The sequence below is a fragment of the Eriocheir sinensis genome, unplaced genomic scaffold, assembly GCF_024679095.1.
Source record: "Eriocheir sinensis breed Jianghai 21 unplaced genomic scaffold, ASM2467909v1 Scaffold223, whole genome shotgun sequence".
Taxonomy (NCBI): Eukaryota; Metazoa; Arthropoda; class Malacostraca; order Decapoda; family Varunidae; genus Eriocheir; species Eriocheir sinensis.
In genome coordinates this window covers 224,147-250,554 of record NW_026111525.1, presented here as the reverse complement: position 1 = coordinate 250,554, position 26,408 = coordinate 224,147, and the positions used below count along the sequence as shown (strand labels likewise).

At 44.3% G+C, this 26,408-nt stretch overlaps 1 protein-coding gene across 2 annotated transcripts in view; it reads right to left on the bottom strand.

Moving 5' to 3' along the window:
• Positions 1 to 24,723, bottom strand: part of LOC126990917 (protein turtle homolog A-like) — a 159,787-nt gene extending 135,064 nt beyond the window's left edge. Inside the window, exon 1 of one of the 2 annotated variants that reach the window (XR_007744920.1) lies at positions 24,575 to 24,723. The gene's annotated coding sequence lies outside the window, so the exon portion shown is untranslated. The remainder of the gene's footprint in view (positions 1 to 24,574) is intronic. The other variant, XM_050849555.1, reaches the window with a different exon arrangement.
• Positions 24,724 to 26,408: the final 1,685 nt, after the last annotated feature.

Genomic DNA, 26,408 nt, shown 5'->3' with positions numbered 1-26,408 from the left:
GAGAGAGAGAGAGAGAGAGAGAGAGAGAGAGAGAGAGAGAGAGAGAGAGAGAGAGAGAGAGAGAGAGAGAGAGAGAGAGAAATACTAACAACTAATGCACCCATTAACGGGAGTTGAACACCAAGACCCCCCCCCCCCACACACACACACACACACACACACACACACTCTTGATTCCCGCTTCCTGCAACACTCAGCGAGGAAACACACTTCAAAACTTAATACAACCAGCCGATGCAACACTTGACCCCACCCCCCTCGCGATAACCGCACCAAACACGCTCCAGCTAATGGCCGGCAGGAGCGGTCGGTGGCTGGCTCTGTGGTCGCCGTGGGATGAGGGTCTGAGCCCAGGACAGTGTTGGTTGTAAATGGGATCTCTTTGTAAGTCCGCGGCCCGCATACTCAGACGCTATTTCCCAAGTCCACAAAGGAGTCTCGTCGGGTTCTGATGAGTGCTTTCCACGTTCATGATACAGAAGCCTCGTCAGACTATCACGAGGCTCACAAAACTAGCCATGGAAATACTCTTTTATTACGATTCGCCTATGGCCGGTGTAGGCTTTCTTGGTGGGGCACGGAGGTGAATCAGAGAGGTGGAGAGTTGACTAAGACTTGCATGAGAGAGGGGGGAAGGGAGAGGGAAGGGGAGAGTGAGAGAGAGAGAGAGAGAGAGTGTGCGTGTGTGTGTGCACCTTGCCCGTTGTGGCACAGGCAAATGTTTATAGAGGCACCATCTTGCTTGGCTCATGCTGCTCCCCGGAGCTCATCTCTGATTCACTCTTAGGGAGAGAAAAGTTTTGGAAAGTTTGGTTTAGTGGGCGCAACATCTGAGGTCATATGCCAGAGAGACAAAAGGGGAAGGAATTATAGGAGAAGGGAACAAATCCCAGGAGACGGGACATAACCTGCGATTAATACCTGGTACCCATTCACTGCTGGGTGGACAGGGGCGTCGGGTATCGGAAAACCCGCCCAAATTTTTCTACTCCGCCCGGGAATCGAACCCGGGCTCTCTCGGTTGTGAGCCAAGTGTGCTAACCACTGCACCACGAAGCCCCTTTAGAAGAGAATCTAGAATCCGGGTTGGTAGAGGATCTTCAGAACAACCGTGCGACGACACAGGCGGTGGCTGAACAATCCCAGATCTGGAGGTGGGAGGGATGAGAACCGACCCAGGCACGCTAACCGCTCAGCCACCGCCTCCCAAAACACTAAAGCCCCGTTCACACTGTGCCGACTCTGGGCCACGACAACCCAGCGACTTCTGGATTTGACAAATTGGTTTCCACGCTCCAAGAAGGGGGGAGAGGTTTTATTGGGGTCTTGGTGTCTTGCCGACTGTCTGGGACATTCGGCCAACTAGTTGACAGCATGTCATGCTAACCCTCACGGCTCCAGACTCCCGTCACGACGTCGGCGCAGCATTCGGCAACAGTCTCAAAACCTCTTTCAAGACATGCCCGACCCTTTCACATCAACACCCAAGACCTCCTGTACCCTAGAGTCGTGGGTAGTCGTGGCCCAGAGTCGGCACAGTGTGAACCTCCATCAAAGCCTTGTCAGACTATCACCAGGCTCATAACACAACCCATGGAAATACTGACAACCACTACCAAAGCCTTTTCAAATGTGGGTGTGTAAACCCCCGATATGTTTGAGAAAATGGACAGAGATGCTGAGTGGCCTGTCGACGCCTTCACACCTCCCATCACGGCACTTGTATCTCTTAATTAAACCTCTCAGGAAGACGCTCGCTCGGCCGCCTCTTTCCCAGCTTTCCCTCACCAAAAGACGACGATTATTAGGGTAGGCGGTGGCTGAGAGGTAGCGTGCTGGGCCCACATTCATCGCGTGATGGACGACGCGAGTTCGAATCCCCACGCTACCACCTCGGATTTTTCAGTCACCGCCGAGTGGCTTAAAACTACCCACATGCTGTCCTAAAGACCACCCATCAACCCGGACTCTAGAGGAAACCGTCCAAGTGAATCAAGAATGAGTTCCGGGGGGCAGCATGAGCCAAGAGAAGATGGCGCCACTATAAACACTTGCCTTCACCAATATGGGCTGGGGCCGACTACCATTCAGGCCCCTCAAGCAAACCTATTGGCGCTATAGGCGTAGACGTAAAAAAAAAAAAAAAACACCAATCCAAAACCCACGCCAGACTATAAACTGCTGCTCGCTTTCTCCGCATTCCACTAATATCACTTTTAAAACCTTTTTCTTGGCCTTTGACACCATGATATTACTAACAGAGAAAATCGTGGTGATGATAATAACAGTTAATCCATGGAAGTGGGTCACAGAAATCTTGTAAAGGTAAGGTTATGGTAAGGTTCGGGGCACATACACACACACACACACACACACACACACACACACACACACACGGCTGACACGGACCCCAACGAAAAACAATATCAGTTCTTCTATTGCTCGCGAAGAAACGAAAGAGCGATATTCAGTAATCGACTAAGCAATCTTTCTATCATCTATCTATCTCGCTGTTACTTATTATATCTATCTATCTATCTATCTATCTATCTGTCTATCTATCTATCTATCTATCTATCTATCTGTCTTTATCTTCCCTTCCTTCATTCTTGCCTCCTTCTCCTTCCTATTATTTATACTCTTCATGTGTTCCCCAATTTACATTTTCTCTCTTTCCTCTCCTTCTCCTTCTTCTTTTGTACGTCATCCTCGGCCATCAGTCATTTCCCCCTCCTCCTCCTCCTCCTCTCCTCTCTCTCCTCCTTCTGCTTTTCTCATTTATTATTAACATTATTCATGGATTTTTATATATTTCCTTCTTCACCACCCTCTCTCTTCCTTCCCTCTCTCCTCTTTCTCCACTTATTCCACCCTCTCTCTTCCTTCCTCTCTCCTCTTTCTCTTTTCCCTCCTCTCTCTCCTCTTCCTTATCCAAGAATTATCCGTCTCCTTGTAAGAAATCCAGTACCATGATGATACATAATCTCATCACAAATGCTTTGATATGTATTATGAAATGGTTTGTGTGAGGCGTGATTTTTACTCATTTTTCTCGCTTTTCAGAAACATGATCCCCGCTGCTACCGAGTTAATCTGTTTCTCCGGTTATTGACGTGCCCGAGAAATAGTTACGTTCTCTTCAATGCTTCCCTTCCCTGTTGCCTCCTTCCCATTTTTAGAAGAGAATCGATTGCTGGGGATTTGATAAAACTAGGCGGTGGCTGAGTGGTAGTGTGCTGGCCTACATTCACCGTGTGATGGACGACGCGGGTTCGAATTCCCACGCTACCACCTCGGATTTTTCAGTCACCGCCGAGTGGCTTAAAACTACCCACATGCTGTCCTAAAGACCACCCATCAACCCGGACTCTAGAGGAAACCGTCCAAGTGAATCAAGAACGAGTTGTGGGGGCAGCATGAGCCAAGAGAAGATGGCGCCAATATAAACACTTGCCTGCGCCATGACGGGCTTGGGCCGACTACCATCCAGGCCCCTCAAGAGAGCCTACGCTATAGGCGTACACGTAAAAAAAAATCCAGTAAAATCGACCACTCCAAGCTTTTTGCATTTCAAACTAAGCCGAGGACTAGAAACAACGGTCAAACAATTCAGGAGAGGCGAGGCAGTACAGACACGGGTAGGAGTTATTTCTCAGAGAGTCACCCGCCACCGCAACAACCTTCCTGCAAAATAAGTTAGTGATAAAACGACCAATTCCTATAAACAAATGCATTATTGATCACTCTGTTGGGTCAGGAGTGAAGTAACGTCCCCGCGAATGCTTAGAACGGGTGCTTTAATCTCTTTTCAGTAGGTCATTCAACTAACTAACTACAAGGAAGAGGCTGAGAAAAAATATTAACTCCCTAAATCAGACACCTTTTTCATAAACCAATAGATTTTATGTTGCCTGCGCTTCCATGTTTCTGTGTTTCTTCCTCTTCCTGCTCCTCCTCCTCGTCCTCCTCCTCCTCCACTTCCTCCTTATATTAAATCACTAAATCAGACACCCTTTCTATAAACCAATAGATTTTATGTTGCCTGCGCTTCCATGTTTCTGTGTTTCTTCATCTTATTCCTCCTCCTTCTCCTCCTCCTCCTTATATTAAATCACTAAATAAGGCAGACTTTTCATAAACCAATATATTTTATGTTGCCTGGGCTTCCATGTTTCTGTGTTTCTTCATCTTCCTCCTCCTCCTCCTACTCCTTATATTAAATCACTAAATCAGACAGTCTTTTTATACACCAATAGACTTTATGTTGCCTGCTCTTCCATGTTTATGTGTTTCTTCGCCTCCTCCTCCTCCTCCTTATATTAAATCATTTTTCATAAAGCAATATAATTTGTTGCCTGCTCTTCCATGTTTCTGTGTCTCTTCGCCTTACTCTTCCCCCTCCTCCTCCTCCTCCTCCTTATATTAAATCACTAAGTCAGACAGCTTTTTCATAAACCAATAGACTTTATGTTGCCTGCTCTTCCATGTTTCTGTGTGTCTTTGCCTTACTCCTCCTCCTCCTCCTCTTTATATTGAATCACTAAATCAGAGTCTTTTCATACACCAATGGACTTTATGTTCCCTGCTCTTCCATGTTTCTGTGTTTCTTTATCTTTTTCCTCCTCCTCCTTTTTATTAAATCACTAAATCAGACAACTTTTTCATAAACCAATGGACTTTATGTTGCCTGCGCTTCCATGTTTCTGTGTTTCTTTATCTTATTCCTCCTCCTCCTCCTCTTCATATTGAATCACTAAATCAGACAGCCTTTTCATACACCAATAGACTTTATGTTACCTGCTCTTCCATGTTTCTGTGTTTCTTTATCTTATTCCTCCTCCTCCTCCTCCTCCTCCTCCTTATATTAAATCACTAAATCAGACAGCTTTTTCATAAACCAATGGACTTTAAGTTGCCTGCGCTTCCATGTTTCTGTGTTTCTTCGCCTTACTCTTCCTCCTCCTCCTCCTCCTCCTCGTCCATATTAATGAGGTCCAGTACGGTTTTCTGGCCTGGATATGCAAATTCTGTTAAGGCGATAATTCTTATTTCAGATTCGCTTTAAGTCAAAATGTGTGTGTGTGCGTGTGTGTGTGTGTGTCTCTCTCTCTCTCTCTCTCTCTCTCTCTCTCTCTCTCTCTCTCTCTCTCTCTCTCTCTCTCTCTCTCTCTCTCTCTCTCTCTCTCTCTCATAACTTTTTTATTTTCCTTTCTTTTTCCATTCTTCTACCTCTTCTTTTCTTCTCTTCTCTCCTCTCTTCTCTATCCTTAAGTATATAACACTCGTGAGAGCTCGAATAACCTCCTTTTGAACCTTAGGAACTGGTTGACGTGATTAGCGGCGGCGTCTGGGAACACCAACCTCGTATAGGACACATTCTAAGCATCTGTTAGTGAGATTAAGCACTTGAATCCATGGTCTATAGAACGTACAATGATCACACAACAAAGAGAACATACAATGAAATTCCACTAATCAACGAAGACCAAGAACAGGAGATTAGTATGCGAAAGACATGTTTGGTTAAGTGGTTAAGTTTAAAGACCTCAGCTTGAAGAAGATTTAGACGAAGAGCTAATAGGAAAAGTTCAGACAGGAGTGGAATAGCTGGGGAAAGGTGTCGGGGATGCTGGGTTACTTAAGAATGGGGTTGAAGGTCAGAGTGAAGTAGTAGTAGTGGCCGTGGTAATAGTAGTAGTAGTAGTAGTAGTAGTAGTAGTAGTAATAGTGGTAGTAGTAGTAATAGTAGTACCTGCACTGAAGTATGGAGCCGAAAAAAAGGTAAGAAAATAAATAAGGAAATTGAAGAAAAGAAGAAAAAAGTAATGAAACTGAGGAAAGAGTGAAGAAAAGTGAAGAAGAAAAGTGAAGGAAGAGTGAGGAAGTAAATGAAGAAGTAAACAAAAGTGAACGAAAAGAAGAAGAAAGAAAAAAAAGGGAAGAAAAGTGAAGAAAAGTGAGGTTTTGCCCAGCTATTACCAGGCTCATAACACTACCCATGAAAATACTACTAACACAACCTCTACCAAAGCCTTGTCAAACTATCACCAGGCTCATATCACTACTGTGGGGTTTTTGCAAGGTCTGGACTTCTGAAAATCTCGTAAATTCTCAGCAATAAAAAAATACAAAATAAGGTATCTTAAAACTGAGTTCTCAGATTCACAGACCCCTTCTAGTCACTTATTTATGACCAGTCACACTTCTCATAGGATAAGCAAAGGCCAGATGAACCTGCTCTTCAGTTTATTTAAGGCAACAAAAAAAACTCGCTGGAAAATAAGGAATAATGAATTAATTCCAGGCACACAGCAACCTAGTTTACTATCTTAAGACATCCTATGCAATAAGTGTACTTAACTGTAGGTGGGCGAGGCAGAAGCCATACCTGATCTACCACGTGGTCCTCGCGCACGTTGATCCTCCTTCAGTCCTCTTTTCGTAGCCTCCCAAGGGCTTCCCTCGCCTGCAGTACACAGCACGTAGCTTGTGGATACTATCAGGGCAGGAAAACCACCACGATGGGCACGTGGCGCGGGAGGTTGGTGAGGGACGTCTGGTCACGGTGGTGTCTCTCAGGAAGATGATGGGTGCGGCCGCGACCAAAGAAACTATACACGAAGAGATAGTGGTATGTAGTAATTCCTCGGGCGTGCGGAAGTAGCGCCATCTATTGCAGCCCACCAAAAACGTCACTTTTCAGGGGTAGCTTAACTATTTTTGAAGTACCTGCCACAGCACCCTATCCAGCCTTCACTTATTTTTTTTCATTGTAAAATGATTTACTAATGGGGTAAAGGAAAATATATTTGTTCTTATGTTTTATTAGGTATTATCTACACTATATCAATTTTTTTTTTTAGGAAAAATATGATGTTGAAAGCATTTTAATATATATATATATATATATATATATATATATATATATATATATATATATATATATATATATATATATATATATATATATATATATATATATATATATATATGTGTGTGTGTGTGTGTGTGTGTGTGTGTGTGTGTGCAGCAAACATATCCAGTGCTTTAAATACAAGCAAAGCATACAACATTCTATGCATGCTAAATTACTATAATGCCTTTGCAACTGTGGTAACCCGGATGTCACACTGGTCCTGTGTCCCAGGGTAATGGGTTCCCTAACACCACAGGCTCATGGGCTAATGTTACAGAGATGAGCACCGAGGCCACGTGCTGCTACAGCGTATGCCCCCAGCCTTACCTTTACCTTTTGCAAAATGCTCTTAGCTGAGTAAAAATATCATACTAACTGTACAAGTGCCAGATAATGGCAAGCATTGCATACTGCTTGACAGGGCAGAGAACAAAAGCTTCTAAGCATTACAACTGAAATAAACAATGGGAGACACTCAAAGCTTGTTAACTGAACATGACCCAATTTATAACAGGCAAAACCAACAATGGTGCGTTATATACAATGAAAACTGTATAAAAATATTGCAAGGCACATCAATATAAGAGCAAAGCATCATAAAACATGCTGAAACACATGATGGAGGACATCAAGAAGGTAACACATGAGTTGTCTTAAATGGAATGCAATAACTTGGTGGTCCTGGGAGACAGGCGAGCCTGGAGGTGAAAATGGAATGTAGGACACGGTATGATCTCACAAGCTCTGACCTTGGTGTCAGGGTCATGAAGATATTAAGCTCAGTAGGCACAACTATGCAGCGGAGGCACATATGATAAAAGCAAATGAGACAAAATAAGGCAACTCATAGTGTAAGAAAATAGCATTAAAGTTATGCTGCAGTATGTGACACACCAAATTACAGGGCAGAGAGTGATATGTATTTCATAGGCTACATCAGTAAACATGTAGCATTTATTGCAGGAAGCACACATTAAAGTTGGATGTAATAAAATATATGTTTTTAGCACACATTAAAGTTGGATGTAATAAAATATATGTTTTTAGCACACATTAAAGTTGGATGTAATAAAATATATGTTTTTAGCACACATTAAAGTTGGATGTAATAAAATCATTTGATATGAAACTCCTTGAACTGGCCAACCAAACAAACCACTCTCTGTCCCCCCCCCCTCCCCCCCCCTCAAAAAAAGCATTATTTTTCACAAGGTTTATGAGGCATTAGTCAAGAATATCAACTGCCATTACATTTTGTAAATCATACCTATGTGATTATGTATATCATATAAAGCAGAAAAAAATTTGCAAGCTGTAATACAAACAAGATTACTCCTGGAAGCCACATTAATGATGCCAGACACGTGATGATAGACACTTAGTGTGATGAAATTACATGCTGTATTTCACATTATGAAACCAAGCCAAGTGTCACTGCAGGACATATTAGGTAAGGCAGACACCAAAAGCTTGTTACCTGAACAAGATTAAATATAACAGGCAAAATCCACAATAAAATATTGCATACTGTTGGGTAGGTAAGAGAACAAATGCTTCCAAGCATTACACCTAAAATAAACAATGGTAGATATTCAAAGCTTGTGAGCTGAACAAGATCTGATTTATAATAGGCAAAACCAACAATGGTGCATTACATGCGATATCTGGCAGGGGATTCCTTGCATTACAATTGGAAAGTGGCAGACACCTAAAGCTTTTTAACTGAACAAGATCTGATTTATAACAGGCAAAACCAACAATGGTGCATTACGTGTGATATCTAGCAGGGAAGATAAATGATTCCTTGCATTACAACTGGAAAGTGGCAGACACCCAAAGCTTGTTAATTGAACAAGATCTGATTTATAAGAAGCAAGCCCAACAATGGTGCATTACTTGCAATATTTGGCAAAGTATGTGGAAAAAAATTCTTGGCGTAACAAGAGTAATACTAAATAATGGCAAATCCCACAAAGTTTCTCTTCTTTTGACAAAGCCTGTTATTATATCGGCTTGTGTATAAAAGCCATATTTTCATATAGAATCTTGGCAACAAGTTTTATTATCATCTAAATACATCATCAAACAGGGAAAATTATGTTGCCAGTTTTTCTGTGTGGTCCCAGACTGATTTTCAGCATCAACAAATAATATCGTAAAAATTCCGCAAAAATAACATATTTTCAAATTATTTACAGTGTGTAACAATTTTAAATGGCCATAATTATCCAGTTTTGGAAAATATGTGATAAAGACTAATAGTGTGTGACTATTTTGTACTTATGGTATAAATGTTCACCAAAAGATTCTGCTTCTAGCAACTTAACAAGTAATTCTTATTGCAAAAGAATAACACAAATGTTAATGATCCGCTGTTTCAAGTTACAGCCACAAATGTCCACGACGTCAGTCCTCTTCAATATCCTGGCCATCTGTGATAGGATTAGTGTTCTGGCATGTGTCATCTCCTGTACAGTTGCACAATTAAGTGCTCAAGATTATTTTGTCTGCAAGAGCATCTGCGCGAACACTTGTTGGCTGAATCGATGTTAGTGGATCCGCAGTTGCATCGAATGAGTTGAAGAACTGCTTCTGGAGCTGGTGCTTCCTTTGATAGCAGTGGCATCAGTTTGTCATGTTGCATTTGCCATCCGAGCATGAGAGGATTTGGTATGACTGGATTTAAGACCAGGTCTTGTGACCAAACACTTGCTTGAATATGTGCGCGTCGGATGTGCTCGAGCCAAGCTCCATGTGTAGGTGGTAACATGTCTACTCCTTGGTCAGATCTCAGCCTTTTGAAGAGGTACCACCTGAGATTCTTTGCCTTGGGGATATGGAGTTGCTTAGGACAGAAGAGTGAGCATAAGAATTCTTCACACCCTTCGACCACACTATCTGATGGTTCGGCTCCTTCTCCAAGCCCATTCAGTGCAGCAAGTACGGTTGAACTGGCATTAAGGAAAGCTTTGAAGCATCCTTTTTTTCCTTTGCCTTGTATATGCCCAGTTGTATCGCATCCAGTCAGCGCATGCCATTTGATCAAAGCTGATGCTTTGTCGGAACCAAGCTTGTCATAGATGGGTTTCAGCTGGATGATGCGACGGCGTTCTCCGGTGCCCATGATCATTGCTGGTCGCGTACCAAGCATTGGCACCCTACGAAGAGCCAAGAGCAGAACATCAGTGTCCTGTGAGTATATGTGGACTTCAAATCCTGTTCCTGCTACTTCTACAGCGTGTAATATCATCAGAGTGTCAGCTTCTTCGTGGGTGCTTACACCTGTAGATACATGACATTCAGAGTTTGTCATAATGCTGCTGCGTGTCACGGTTACTAGGTTCTTGGTAGTACTCTGGTTGATGAGTTGTTGTGCCAGGTACAAAGTGAGTGAATCCTTTGTCTCATTGCTTGCAAGAAATGTACCTTTGTCTTTGATACAAGTTGCATCTTCTACAATGTAGGAATTGATTCCCTTGGACTTGCCTCTGCGGCTCTCCCGTGTGCCCTCCTTGAGTGAAGATACTATGGTGTAATTATCAAAGATGATCCTCACTTGGCCATAACCTCGAGCTTTTGAGTCAATCAACTTGACATAATAATTATGATGTGCCTAAATCCTTGCAGTTTTTGACGTTCTTGACAGCCATCAACTCATGCAATACAGCCATGCCATCAACTACAAGACAGAAACCCTCGTTTTCATCGTTGGTGCCCTGAGCATTGGTTCCTGGGGTTGTATTGTCATCTGGCTCCAGAAGGTTCTCCAGCAGGTGGATTACCATGCTCTTGTCAGTGGTCGGGTGGATTGCTCCATCTGGTTGCATCAGTAACCTGTTTATGTACACAAACTCGTGGGTGCCAATCACTTCCTCTAAGTTGATGTCATCCCTTGAGGATCGTGCTATCACCAGCATCCTAGCAAACAGTGATGATGTTGCTTTCAGTGTGATCACTTGGGAACCGGCTTTCAGTTTAATTTCCTTGGCAGTTGCTGACCAAGACAGCAGTTTAACCTTTGTCATCTTGGCCCACAGGTTTCCATTGCCAATCAGACGATCTTCAATGAAACTTCTGTATGTATCCATGCCAATCTGCTCTGTGGACAGAATGCTTTCTTTGATGTTGTCGGGAATGATCTCCTTCGACAGAAGCTTGAACATCCGACCTGTCGTTGCATCACTGGCGGGCCCAGTCTCAGTTCCTTTTGATCCACTAAAGATGTTGCATGGCGACAGTACCTTCTTCAGTTGTGTGATTGCCTGTTCCTGGCGACGAACTTTGGCCTGAGAGAGGCAGTGGTGCTGTTGTTGTATTGTAGCACTGTTGGACACTGCTGCCAGTTGTTCACTTTCGGAAGCAATGCGTGCCAACTCAGGACCAGTGAGACAGAACTTCAGCAAAGTCTTTGGGTTTGATGTTATTCCAGAGTGCCACAATACCCCAAAAACTACAAAAATGTCATGCAGAAACATATCTAAACCTATATGTATGTAGGCGCTATTTTCCAATCTTGATCGAACTGCTCGATTTTAGTGACTTTAGTTTCTGTAGTAGAAAGTCATGTGGGACCAAATGAAAAAACTGGCAACATATTTTTCTATGTTCACAATACTACCTGGAACATTTTCAACACAGTTGCCAAGATTCTATATAAAAAAATAACAACATTAAATTTTCCAACACAACCGGATATACTATGTGCTCTTTGCCGCAGGGCTGTCAGAGTCTGTTTGCTCCAGCCAACATTTACTGAAATACCCCTGAGTCATGAGTAAAGTGTTGAAACTGAAGACAAGTGAAATACTGTGCTCAGAAATCTATTAGCATTTGGACTTTGAAAGTATAAGGCCAGAGCAAACCTCCTCTCTTGTAACCCATATCTCCTACTAGGCTTAGATCTTGGCATCTTGCAGCATGTTGAACCTGACCTCAGAAAAAATCCATCCCTATTGGATCTAAAAAATTGCTGGCTCTGGGCAAAAACTGCCCAGGATTTGTAACAGCCTGGGCTTTGAGCTGCCTTGCCTCCCGGTGCAGACGACAGACTGTTGTGTGCAGCAATTTTCACTTTTCATGTCTGAAAATACATGAAAAAATATTTAATCACAATTCTAAATAATAAAATATGTGCATGTAATTGCATTATTTTCAGTGCTATAAGGACAGTGAATCTAAGCATTGACATTATGTCTGCACGCCAGCATCGATGGAAGGCTTCACTTAGATTGCCTGACAAGAGTAATATTTTCAGGAGATGGGGGAGAGGATACAACTGGAGACTCTTGACAGATATAATGTCAAGATCTACAAGCACCCATTTACCATATATATCTTTGATGTTCAGTCCATACTAAAACATTTGTCAATGTGTTGCCACACTAAAAATATAAAAAATCCCTGTTTCTGCAATGTTAGTCATACCTAAGCCCTGCTAAACCATCCAAGTGAATCAAGGATGAGTTCTGGGCGGCAGCATGAGCCAATACTAAATGGCACCACTATAAAAAAAAAAGCCTGCATCATGACAGGCCTGGGCCGACCGCCAGGCGCCTGAAGAAAACCTACCGGCGCTATAGGCAGGTGGGGAGAAAAAAAAAAGGGATCACATCAGAAGAATGGACAAAGGTTTGTTAGTGGCACTTCAAGGTTATGCTACCTCTTCAAAGATTGGCCAGTGATGGTTTAAAGTGGAACAGGATAAACAAGAAACAGGTAGATATCTGTGGACACTACTGTTACTATCAAATGCCAGCCTGTGGCAAAATTTGAACCTATGCTATCAAAAACATAAGACCCATATGCTGATCACTCGACTAATCGTAACGGTACTACAGCCATAGAAACATAATAAAGAGTTTAAATATATCATTCAAAATTTCAACCTTTTTACATACTTTTTTTTTGAGATATGAAGCCTACTGGTGTAACAGATGAATATTGAACTCAATTTGTATGCAGAGATGTGAGGTATGTTATTAAGCTGTAATGTTTCCAACACATTAGTTGTGATTAAAGCAACACGGAATAGTAACTAAAGAGGATAAATTATCACTGAGAACAAGAGGTTCCTTACTATATTGTGGTGAGCTTGATGGCCAAGTCGAGTTTCCTCCAACCCCATCAAGTTCACACCTGTTGAGAGGCAATTTTTTAATCAAAGTGAAAAATGGATGCAAATGGTCACTAAAATTAGTTATTATACTTGGTGTCACAAATTTGGGCAAAGAATTTAGGGAAGGACTCCTGGACTTGGCGTCACTGATGAGGTAAATGATCTCGTGCACTCATTGGGCTATAATATATACATTGTTATAATGTGTATTATTGTCTTGTTACTATATATTACCTACTGATAATGGAAATACATGTCAGGATTAATCATCAAATACAAGGAAAAAAGAATCATGTATGGAAATTGTGAACTTTTAAGCTCATGTAACAAACAAAGTTTATTATACACAAAAAGGTTGGATACTTCAGATGTAAAAGATTTTTGGATATAACATCACCCCCTTCCTCCATATTGGTTCTTTAAAGCAAGGGTTGACTACAGCTGATTATTATTTGCAGCAGGTTACACGACACTTTTTTTAGTGCAAACCATCTGGAAATCAATGATCATTATAAGGAATACTTCTCATGAGTAGCTACTAAAACTTGACAACCTAGAAGGATGCACCATCAGACTGTAAAGGATAGATATATTATAAGACATAGCTACATTGGTGGATCCAAAGGGGGGCCCATGCCCCCCCAATGTTCCTGAGTGATACAGGAAAACTAGCTCAAAAGCGCGCTGCGGCTAAAACAATGCTTTGGCACAAAGTCCAGGCCGTTATACCCACTGATTTAGGTCACTCCACCAGTTTTTCAAGACCAGGACTGCCGAGAATGACTAATCGGTAATGCTAATGCTCCTTCCACCCGCAAAAAGTCTGACGTTCCCCCAAAAACTCATTTCCTGGATCTACACCCAAAGACATACCGTAACATGGTTCAGTGATCATGGACAAAAAAAATGTTAAGACAATCAATATCCAATCATTTCAGGATACATAAATCAGCATCCATATGAAGGAATTCTACAACTTAAAAGTGATGTTGAGCAGGGCATGTGTTAAGTGACTTGCACAGTCTATTTTGTGAAGTCATAATTAGATTAATAACACAACAATCAACAAACACTAGATGAAGTATTCATACCAAAATCAGTACATGGAGCTGGTGCACTGCAATGGGAAGCACATTCCTGCAGCTCACCAAGAGGGTTGAATGATGCCATGTACTTCAGGGGGGGTGGCTAAATGTCTTCACCCTTGGCCTCTTTCTTGGCCTCTCCCTCTTCAGCTGCCACATTCTCTTGGATGATATCGGACGTGTTCGGATCTGTTGGGATGTAGTTGTGTTAGATGTGGAATAACAAACGACAGTGGAACATGGAAGGAAAGAGTATGTCCACACGGTAAAATACAGAGATGAGGATTGCACTGCATTAGTTGAGTGATTACAAGATGTAAATTGAAATTCTTTGGATACTGAAAGGATGTACGGGGACAACTGGGTGAGAAGGGAGAGAGATGCAGATTTTTGTTATATAGCTAGATACACCAATGAAGACTTAGGACATACACATTCAGAAATACCACAATTTTGGCTGCTAGACAGAAAAACACTAGATGTCAAAGTGCCAGGACATTGAAGGAAGTAATAATAAGAAAAGCAATAATAATTAATGAGTATGAATGCTAGTATTGGAATTTTCAAACACTAAGAATATAGTAAATAAATAATGATAAATTAATTAAAATAAATACATTAATTGTACTAATACTACCACTAACAATATTAACAGCACTGCATCTAATAGACTGAGCAATACACTGAGTCTGATATGTAACCATAATTAAACTGTCTCTGTCTGAGTGTTATGTGAAGCTTGCTCCATGCACCGTGATAGGAATGGCATAGATGCATGCAGGTTGCTGAGATGCTTACAGTCACCAGCCACTTGTAGATATGGCACCAAAATGTGTTGGAAGCATTGGCGGCCAACTTCCATTTATTTAACTATCATTTTCTTTAAACAAAGGAGACAGCTCAAGAGCAACAAAGCGTACTAGAAAAAAAAGCCCCACTACTCGCCACTCCCAAACAAAAGTAGAGTCTTGATACACTCTTCTTGAAGGTCAGATTATAGGCAGGAGGAAATGCGGACAATGGAAGGCTGTTCCAGAGTTTATCAGTGTAAGGGATGAAAGAGTGATGCTGGTTAACTTTTGCATATGTTTGGCAAGATAGAACATGCAGTAATTGACTTAAATTAGAAAAGTATAGATTTAGGAGGGAAATGGGCAGGCATTGGTTTAGTAATAGGGTGGTGGGGGAATGGAATAGACTCAGCAATCACATAGTGAGTGCAGGGACGATAGCTTGTTTTAAGAGTAGACTGGATAGCTACGTGGACGAGGCTGACAGGTGGTAATAGGGAGGAATATGGAGCTGCCGTGTGTAGGCCATTCGGCCTCTTGCCGCGGGAGGAGGGGAGGCATGCAGTTAGCAAGTTCAGAACAACTGTCAGCGTGAAAATGATTAGAATTTCCACATTATCATTATTTATATATATATCACTTACCCCCGGCTGGCATCCTTCCGTAATAAATGTAGCTTCACACCAGGCTGTGTCCTCTTTATCACCACAAAGGGACATTATTTGAGGCTCCGGCTGGTAAACGTGGCGGCCGCGGCGGTGTTATGATTTTTGAACGAGGCAGCGTTGCAATCGGAGCAGAGAAAGATATTTCTGCGAATAGCGATATAATAAACAGTATAAGTTACACCGAGATAATTATATTCACTCACTCTTTCCCCCTACAAACCAATGACTCAATGTATATATATCATCATTACTGATGGGAGTCAGCGTGCGTGCTAAAACAATGAGTTTGGAAGAAAAAACATGATTACATAGTTTTAAAGAACGGCAGTAGGGCTACAATTCCTTGGTTCATTCCAGTATGTATACAGAAAGGTTAAACACATAAAACACATCTAACCACACATGCAGAGAAAATAATATAATTGCGGTATAATAATATAACAATAATAGCATTACTCATGACATGCAGTCAGGCTATATCTACCTAGTAAATATATACAGTATATATAGTTCCTACTGTTCATTTTAATATTTATCTACCTTTTTTTTTATTTAAAATGGGAAATAACCAGACTGAAGAAAAAAAGTAGCAACATTTGCGGCTTGATCCCATGTAGCAACACTGCTGATTGGTTCTGGGGGTTGGGGGTGGGTCTGGAGGGGGGGAGGCGCCTGGATGTAAACAAAGCTGCTCCTGCGCCATCTGTTGCAACCGACATACACCAACACCCGCCCACGGTCTCCCATAGAGGCCCCCTCTCCTGTTCTATAGTCTCCTTGGCCGCGACCCACGGTCACTCGGCCGCCCCGCGCTCCGCGGTCAAGATGTCAGCACTCGCCACAACTGACATCTCGTTTTCTGCGTAACACTTACACTAAACGCCCTAACGGCTATGGTTTATTATTTATTAATAACTTAACACCATGGCTTAGGTAATAGTGGGTCATGCATCCCACACATAGTTCAGCTTTGGCAGCAATAACAAATATGATTTGAAATAGCGCGCTGCTCCCGCCTTCTAGTTTCCCCGCCTGTCCTGTGACTTATTTCCCGCTATCTAATCAAAATGGCGGGGATTCCCGCGGTATTTTCCACGGGCTATTTCTTAAATAATGAAATCATGACAACTACCCATGGAAATACTGCTAACACAACCTCTATAAAAAGCCTTGTCAAACTATCACCAGGCTCATAACACTACCCATGGAAATACTACTAACACAACCTCCACCAAAGCCTTGTCAAACTATCACCAGTGTCATAACACTACCCAGGGAAATACTACTAACACAGCCTCTACCAAAGCCTTGTCAAACTATCACCAAGCTCATAACACTACCCATGGACTACTATTAACACAACCACTACCAAAGCCTTGCCAAACTATCGCCAGTCTCATAACACTACCCATGGAAAAAGAAAGTTGGAAAGTTTCGATTAGTCGGCGCAACATCTGTGGTCATATGCCGGATAGAGACAGGAGGGGAAGGAATTATAGGAGAAGGGAACAGACCCCAGGAGACGGGACACAACCTCCGATTAATACCTGGTACCCATTCACTGCTGGGTGGACAGGGGCGTAGGGCATCGTAGGGAATCGATCCCGGGCTCTCTCGATTGTGAGCCGAGTGTGCTAACCACTGCACCACGAAGCCCCCGACTACCTATGGAAACACTACTAACACAACCTCCACCAAAGCCTTGTCAAACTATCACCAGGCCCATAATACTGCCCATATAAATACTACTAACACAACAACCACTACCAAGGCATTAGAAAATGTGTGTGTGTGTGTGTGTGTGTGTGTGTGTGTGTGTGTGTGTGTGTGTGTGTGTGTGTGTGAGAGAGAGAGAGAGAGAGAGAGCCGTGAAATGCTTGAGAATATGACCCTGGCACGCTGCGCTCGACCTCATCAACAGCTCAGATCTACCACACCTCTGACCCCAAAAGCCACTCAATATTTAATCACTCTAGCGCGCGTCCTGACACAGCCTGAGGGCCACAATGTTCTTTGACACTCTGAGAATACATACATAAGGAAAGGCCGATGTATGTATAGCTGTATGCCTTGACACCTTACTGTATAACTCGAACTTGTATATGTGTTTGATTGCTTTCTACTATTTTTCCTTACAAGAACAATGAGAACACACACACACACACACACACACACACACACACACACACACACACACACACACACACACACACCTCTTCTCTCCTCTCTAATATACACAGGTACATCCTCCTCCTCCTCCTCTTCTTCCTCCTCTTCCTCTTTTTCTTCCTCCTCCCGGTATGCGGGTGAAGTGTTTTCACCTCAGGGAGCTAGACGTCCCTGTCCTGCATAGTCTCAGGTCACCCTTGGACAAGGTGTAATACCTGATCTGTCTCCCGTGCCAGGGTCACGGTGAAGCCTATGGGCAGCAGCAGTGGTGGATTGGACTGCAGGCAGATGATCTCTTTATGAGACAATGGCTGGAGTTCCAGGGTCAGCTGGACCATGCCAATTATTTAGGCCTGCGGTGTAGAGGAGTGTGGCGACCTCTACACTAAAAAAAAGCCTCCCTGGGAAACAGTTGTCGGTGTGAGCTCCCCGTCCCTCCCCTCTATCGACGGTACTCCCATCCCTATTCTGCATAATAGATGGTTCTTGTTTTCTCCTGAAAGAAATGTCTTCCGTGGGCCATTTGAGGTTGTACATCCCGGCTTCTAGGTGGAGTTTCTGAGGGTTTTTCTTATACTCAAGGAATATTTCAGCTTTTTGGTCTCTCAGGAAGGGCGTCTGATATTATCTAGAGTTGGTGGAGAACACCTGGTGACAGGTGTCACTGGCCAGGCCTCGAAAGGGTCGCAGAGTTGGGTTAGACGTTTCGGAAAGTGGGAACGAATTGCTGGTTCCTCTCCTCCCTTGCCAGCTCTGCTCTGTGAGACACAGCAGTATCTAATTTCCATGCACAATTTTTATCCAACTCAATTTATGGTCACACTTTAAGTTATTTCGAAAGTGCTTTTAATATTTGCCCAAACTGTAAACTCGTTTAAATTTCTTCGAACCTTCGAACCTTAAGTGTGACGTCTGTCCTGGACGATTTGCAGCTCAGTTCTTCCAGCTTAGTAAAACTTGCCGCCTCTGCGCTCAAATATTACAACTTCAGAAGGCTGCGACTGAGTGGAAAGTCAAGCATAACGATCTTGAAAATAAATTCGAGGCCCTTCAGGAATTCGTTTCAAATAATGTGGCAGTGACTCCACCATCGATGGTGGAGAGGCCCTCCATCGAGACTGTGCCCTCTCCAGACGAATCTCCTGCTTCACGGGAGGACGTGTTACCTGCCTCACAGGTTGACTCTCAGCCTGCCTCACAGGCTAACCCCCAGCCTGCCTCACAGGCTAACCCCCAGCCAGCCTCACAGGCTAACACCCAGCCTGCCTCACAGGCTAACCCCCAGCCTGCCTCACAGGACAGCCGCCAGCCTGCCTCACAGGCTGACCCCCAGCCGGCTTCACAGGCTAACCCCCAGCCTGCTTCACAGGCTAACCTCCAGCCTGCTTCACAGGCTAACTCCCAGTCTGCCTCACAGGACACCTTCCAGCCTGCCCCACTTAAAGCTTCTCTTCCTGCAGCACAGGATGTCGGGTTCCAACCAGTAAGGAATAGAGCCAAACCGAAGCAGGCAACCAAGAAATTACTGACCCCCACTACCCTCAATAGGTTCTAAGTGCTGGCAGACACCATGGAGGATGAGTTTGAGATTCGCCTAGTTGGGGACTCCATGGTGCGTGGCCAGCTGGTTGAGTTCTGTGGTTGTTCATCAAACGGCCGTAAAAAACGTTACTGCTATCCAGGTGCCAGACTGGACGACATTGTTGGTGGTAGCGAGTGTTCTAAGTGCTAATCGGTTCACGGATAGAGAAAGTCATATCCGCCAGGGTTACTTTATTTGGGTAAACATACACAGGTCATTATGACAAGCACAACACATAGAATTGGTGTTTGTTTGTGTATTCATTTGTGTGAATGTTGTTTGTGTAGGTTGACATTTAAGTGTTGGTGTATGTGTGGAGCAATGTGTAAAACTGGACAACAAGAGGACATGGACGGACAGTCAAAGAAAAACGAATGCAAGAAAAGCTAAACATTGAAGACGCGAAACGGACTGAGACAATACAAATACACTTAATGAGTCTGCTCTGCAGCGCCTATTTTCTCAAGTGTCACTGAGGGGAAGGAGCACGCAATTTGAGCGGTGACTGCTACAGATTACTCCCTCCCAGTGACGAGGAAGGAGGAACGAAATCTTCCTTGGTGCGGGGGCGCTGTGGCAGACGGTGTTGCGCTGCGGTGAGTAGCGTTGCGCGGTGAGTTGCGCTGAGTAAAGTTGCGTTGAGGTGCGCGGTAAGTTGCCCTGAGTAGAGTTGTGTTGAGGTGCGCGGTAAGTTGCGCTAAGTAGAGGACAGCTACGGTGAGTCGAGCTGGAGAGAGTAGTGCAGTGACAACAGCTACGGTAAGTCGAGCTGAAGGTAGTTGAGGGTTGTGTGCAGCTTCAGTGAGTCGAGCTGAAGTGAGTTGCGCGTAGGGTACAGCTACGGTGAGTCGAGCTGAGATGAGTAGCGCAGTAAGGACAGCTACGGTAAGTCGAGCTGAAGTGAGTTGAGTGGTTGGCTGTTTAATAGATCCTGGAAGGCTTGAATCCGCACTCCCAAATCGCGAACCACGTAGAAGGGTCCTGAGCAGAAGAGTGGTGCTCTGAAGGACACCGGTGTTGTAGAGGAAGTGTTGAATGTCGTCGTCAGATATGGTGAAGTCGAGTGGCGAGAAGATGGGCGAAAAGCACTGGCGTAAACGCGCCGGGGGCCACAGCAGTCAGAGAGTGCGTCGAGGGAATTGCGTGTGAAGGCGCTAGCTGCCAGCGTGTCAGGGGCCTCGGCAGTCGGTGAGAGTAGAACGACTGCGTGTGTTAAGGGCGTCAGCTGCCAGCGTGTCAGAGGCCTCGGCAGTCCGTGAGGGCGTCGAACGACTGCGTGGGAAAGCGCTAGATGCCAGCGTGCCAGGGGCCACAGCCGATTGAGGAGTGAGGGGCGCTAGCATGTGCCAGGAGCCGCGACAGTCGTGAGTGCATCGGACTGTGTGGGAAGGCGCTATATGCCAGCGAGCCGGGGGCCACAACGGGTTGAAAAGTGAGGGCCGGGGGCCACAACGAGTTGAAAAGTGAGGGGCGCTAGCATGTGCCAGGAGCCGCGGCAGGCCGTGAGAGTAGAACGAACTGCGTGTACTATAGGCGCTGGTACGTGCCAGGGGCCTCTGTGGTTCGGGGAGTGAACCAGTGTTCAAAAAGACACTGTAACACATCACTGCACGCTTAGTAGGTAACACTGACACTAACTGTTGCTAGGGACGTGCTGCACTGAACTGTTGCTGGACACACTGCACTGTACACAAAGATCCACAAGTGTAGGATAATCCAAGAGGGCGGTGGTAGATCCAGGAGGCGGTGGTTAATCCAGGGGGAAGCTAGTAATCCCAGTGGGGTGTCACACTGTGTTTGCGTGTCTCTCTGAGTCTGTGTGGTGTGTGGTGGCGTATACACTGAGTCTGTATGGCGTATACACTGAGTCTGTATGGCGTGTACACTGAGTCTGAGTGTTACGTGTACACTGAGTCTGTGCCACTGTGTGTCTCAGTAATGTGTCGCACTGTGTTTGAGTGTTCACTGAGTCTGTGTAGTGTGTCTCACGGTGTGGGTGTCTCAGTCGCCGTACCAGCGGGAAGGCAGGAAGGAGGAGGGGTGGGTGGGTGAGCGGGTGAGCGCCGGGAAGAGCACCATGGGGCACAAAAGATGCCTGGAGAGGGGCCACTAAGGATGCCTGGAGGAGGCGCACAGAGGGTGCCTGGAGGAGGCGCAAAGAGGTTGCCTGGAGGAGGCGCACAGAGGGTGCCTGGAGCAGGCGCACAGAGGGTGCCTAGAGGAGGCGCACAGAGGGTGCCTGGAGCAGGCGCACAGAGGATGCCTAGAGGAGGCGCACAGAGGGTGCCTGGAGGAGGCGCAAAGAGGGTTCCTGGAGGAGGCGCACAGAGGGTGCCTGGAGCAGGCGCACAGAGGGTGCCTAGAGGAGGCGCACAGAGGGTGCCTGGAGGAGGCGCACAGAGGGTGCCTGGAGGAGGCGCACAGAGGGTGCCTGGAGGAGGCGCACAGAGGGTGCCTGGAGGAGGCGCACAGAGGGTGCCTGGAGGAGGCGCACAGAGGGTGCCTGGAGGAGGCGCACAGAGGGTGCCTGGAGGAGGACAGAATTCGCCGCGAAACCAAGAAATTAATAAAACGAAGCAAGAAAAATCTTGAAGAATATATAGCGGAAACGAGTAAATCTAATCCTAAAGATTTTTTTAGCTATGTAAATAATAAAAAGTCACTCACTTTTGCTATCGGACCATAGGCGGATCCAGGGGGGGGGCCACGGGGCCATGGCCCCCCCCAAACGCTCTGAGAGTATGTTTTGGCCCCCCCCAAAGATTAATATATGCTTAATAAAGACCAAAAGTATTCTGGATCTAATTCTTGAGTTATGCCCCTGAAAAGCACAATGCAATCCGATGTGACTTAATTCCATGTGTACAGTCCGTCGTCGATGAACAGTTGGCCCCCCCCAAAACTCAAGGCTGGATCCGCCCTTGTATCGGACCGCTTGTTAATGATAATGGTAGCCACACGAACGATGAAAATGAAATGGCTATAATCCTAATTAACTTTTGCACATCCGTATTTACCGACGAAGATTGTTTATCACCTCAACCTCATCGTAGAAAGTGACATTTTACGCACAATTGAAAAGATTAAAGTAAGCAAAGCTCCTGGTCCAGACAAAATTACCCCTAGGGTCATAACAGAAATCAAACCTCAAATTTGTAAACCGCTCTCCATCATATTCAATAAATCTTTAACAGCTGGAAAAGTTCCGTCGGATTGGAAACTTGAAAATGTCACACCAATTTTCAAAAAGGAAACTATCGACCAATTAGCCTGACATCTATTGTTTGTAAGTTAATGGAGACTATCATTCGCGACAATATGGTGAAATTCTTCGAAGAAAATAATATGATAAATAATTCACAACATGGCTTCCGTAGTAAACGTTCGTGTTTAACTAACTTACTTGATTTTTATCATTATATTTTTTGAGGTGTTCGATGAAAGCAGATCAGTAGATATCATATATCTGGATTTTCAAAAGACATTTGATAAGGTCCCCCACCAACGATTGCTTAGCAAACTATTGGCGCACGGTATCTCGGGTAACATTCACAATTGGCCTGTGGACTGGCTCTCTGAGCGGAAACAGAGAGTAGTTCTAAACGGTGTTACATCTAACTGGCTCGACGTCAGAAGTGGCGTACCTCAAGGATCAGTGCTCAGCTCCATGCTCTTCTTAATTTATGTTAACGATATCGATGATGGGCTCACTTGCAAAGTATCAAAATTTGCTGATGACACAAAAATTGCTAGTAAAGTAACTGCGACACTCGACGAAGAAGCTTTACAATCAGATCTAGATCACCTTGCACGTTGGGCCAATCAATGGTAAATGAAATTTAACGTTGACAAATGTAAAATGTTGCACATCAGGAAAAATAACAATCGCGTTCGGTACGTAATGAATGGCCAACAACTTTCTGCAGTAAGTAAAGAAAAGGATCTTGGAATCACTTTATCAAGCGATTTAAAGCCCGGTCAGCATTGTTCAGAGGTAGCTAAAACTGCAAACAAATTGGTTGGCTTCATCGGACGAGTCTTTAATAATAAATCGGAAAAAAGTAATATTAAAACTGTATAATTCGTTGGCTCGACCCGTCTAGAGTACTGTGTACAGTTTTGGTCTCACTACTACAGAAAAGACATAGAAAAGTTGGAACGGGTTCAACGAAGAGTAACAAAGATGATTCCTAGCTTGATAAATTTGTCATATGAATAAAGGCTTGAAGAGGTAAATTTATTCAGCCTATCACAACGAAGAATGCGAGGCGATCTAATAGAAGTGTTTAAAATGTTAAAACGATTCAGTGATATTAATGCGGAAGATTACTTTACAATTGATCGATCAAATAGAACAAGAAGAAATCAAAATTTGAAGATAAGTGGTAAAAGATTCTCGTCGCACGAAGCTAAACACTTATTCTTCAATCGAGTTGTTAATGTTTGGAACTCTCTACCCTGTGATATCGTTGAGAGTACAACAGTTACGACCTTCAAGAACAGATAAGACAAGTATTTTGAATCCAACCAGCAACTAAGATATTACTCAGTGTCGTTATAACGTTAAGTTCTTTCGAATGCTGGTGTCCTTGTCCACTTTTATCACCCGGTTAGTGGTAGCAGTAATGGTAGTTCTTTCCTCTTTCCTACAAATTTCCATGCAGTTTTTCCGTCCTGCATGGTTCTTTTTCCTCTCCTGCCAGCCTTGACTTGAGGGATGGGGGGAGGGGGGAGGAGCCTTCACCTTTGCTGTCCTTCATCTTCCACCTTTGATTAGATAGTTAGTGTAGCTTGTCACAAACAGCCTCGTCATGACCAGCAAGTCTGTTGTTGTTTGTCCTTCCTTTGTGTTCCTTTGTGTTCCTCCTCCTCCTCTTCTTCTTCTTCCTCCTCCTCCTCCTCCTCCTCCTCCTCTTCTTTTTCTTCTTCTTCTTCCTCCTCCTCCTCATTCCTCTGTCATAAATCATTCCCTTCCAATTCTCGTATTCCTTACTCTCTCTCTCTCTCTCTCTCTCTCTCTCTCTCTCTCTCTCTCTCTCTCTCTCTCTCTCTCTCTCTCTCTCTCTGAATCAACAAATAAAGCCTTCACATTGTTATATAGAAAGCCTTGTCAAACAGGCGTGCTTCGGCGTCAAAATCCTTAAGAATATAACCCAAATTTATCCCACACACAATATCACGAGTCCAGCACGTGATCAGACCATGGCAAGACCCCACCACCGCCCCATACACACACAGTCACACTCACCTCCGCGCTCAGGTAGACAGTAGCCGCTCCGTCGCTGAGAGTCCAAGTCACATTGGGGTGCGGCCGTGACCCAGCAGCCAGGCAGGTGATAGCGTAGCGCTGCCCGACCCTCAGACTAGTCGGCGGTGACACCAGTCTTGTGATCAGGGGGCGAACTATGGAAGGGGAGGGGAGGGAATTGATTGGAAGGGAAGGGAAGGGAGGGGAAAGGAAGGAAAAGGAAGGGAAGGGAAAATAAGGGAGGGGAAGGGAAGGGAAGTAGGGAGAGAAGAAGGGTTGATCAAGAGAGAGAGAGAGAGAGAGAGAGAGAGAGAGAGAGAGAGAGAGAGAGAGAGAGAGAGAGAGAGAGAGAGAGAGAGAGAGAGAGAGAGGGAGGCGAAGGAGGGTCAACACACACACACACACACACACACACACACACACACACACACACACACACAAATAGTTCATGATTTCTACCGTGGAACAGTCACTTATCTAATTCCTCTATCCTCTTCCTCCTCCTCTTTCTTCTTCTTCTTTCTTCTTTCTCCTTCCCTTTATTCAAGCCAAGAGTAAGTATGTGATCACTGCAGCCTCGACCTTGCCCGCTAACGTCGTTTTAATATCTATATAAGAACATAAGAACATAAGAACGTTGGAGTCTGCAAGAGGCCGGTAGGCCTATACAAGGCAGCTCCTTTGACCCTAAGCTCTCGTGTATTTAACCCCACCTAATATCGCTGTCCATGAATTTATCTAATCTATTTTTGAATGTGACAATTGTATTGGCACTCACCACATGACTGCTAAGTCTATTCCACTCATCCACAACCCTGTTAGTAAACCAATTTTTGCCTATGTCCCTGTTGAATCTGAATTTATCCAGTTTAAACCCATTACTTCGTGTCCTACCCGGTTCTCTTAAAAACAAAACCTTATGAATATCTCTCTTATTAAAGCCCTTCATCCACTTATAAACCTCGATCATGTCTCCACGCACCCCTCGCCTTTCTAGAGAATGCAAGTTTAACTGTTGGAGTCATTCCTCGTATGGCAAGTTTCTCAACCCCTGAATCATCTTAGTCATCCTCCTCTGCACCGATTCTAACATTTTGATATCCATTCTATAGTAAGGTAACCAGAATTGAACCGCATAGTCAAGATGAGGTCTAACTAATGCTAAATGTAGGAGTAGGTAGGAAGACACCTACCGAACGGTAGTGAGCTACTCCCGGTGAATATATATGGGGAGCGAGGAGGGTGCTGAAGCCCTTCAAAGACCCTTCCCATGTCCTCACTAACCGTTTCCCTTTTGTCTCATCAACACCAGAGAGCAGTTCAGCATGCTCTCTAAAGACAGATCCTCTTCTTTCTACACCACACTACATTCACAAAACACACACACCTTTTCCCAAAACTCAAAATTCAACATGGCGAAAAAAATAACTGCCTCGGAGTCCCCGCCTGGGAGGGGGGGGGGCATATATTCCCCTAGTGAGGACTCCCCTTTTGGCTGCCGACTTGAGAGGTGTCCTGATAACTCCTCGAACCTCCTCCTTATCAATTTCTGCAACATTCGCGGTCTCCGTTCTAATTTTCATTCTGTGGAACACCATCTCTCCTCCTCTAAACATCACCTTCTCCTCCTCACCGAAACACAGGTTTCTGAGGCTACTGACAGCAACCTCTACTCTGTTCCCTCCTACTATCTCTATCCTAAATTTCAATCCAAAGCTGGATGTTGCGCCTACGTGCGTAACGACACCACTTGCTCTCGTGCCCACGACCTTGACTCTTCTGAATTTTCCACCATTTGGCTAAGACTTCATTGTCATTATATTACTAGATACAT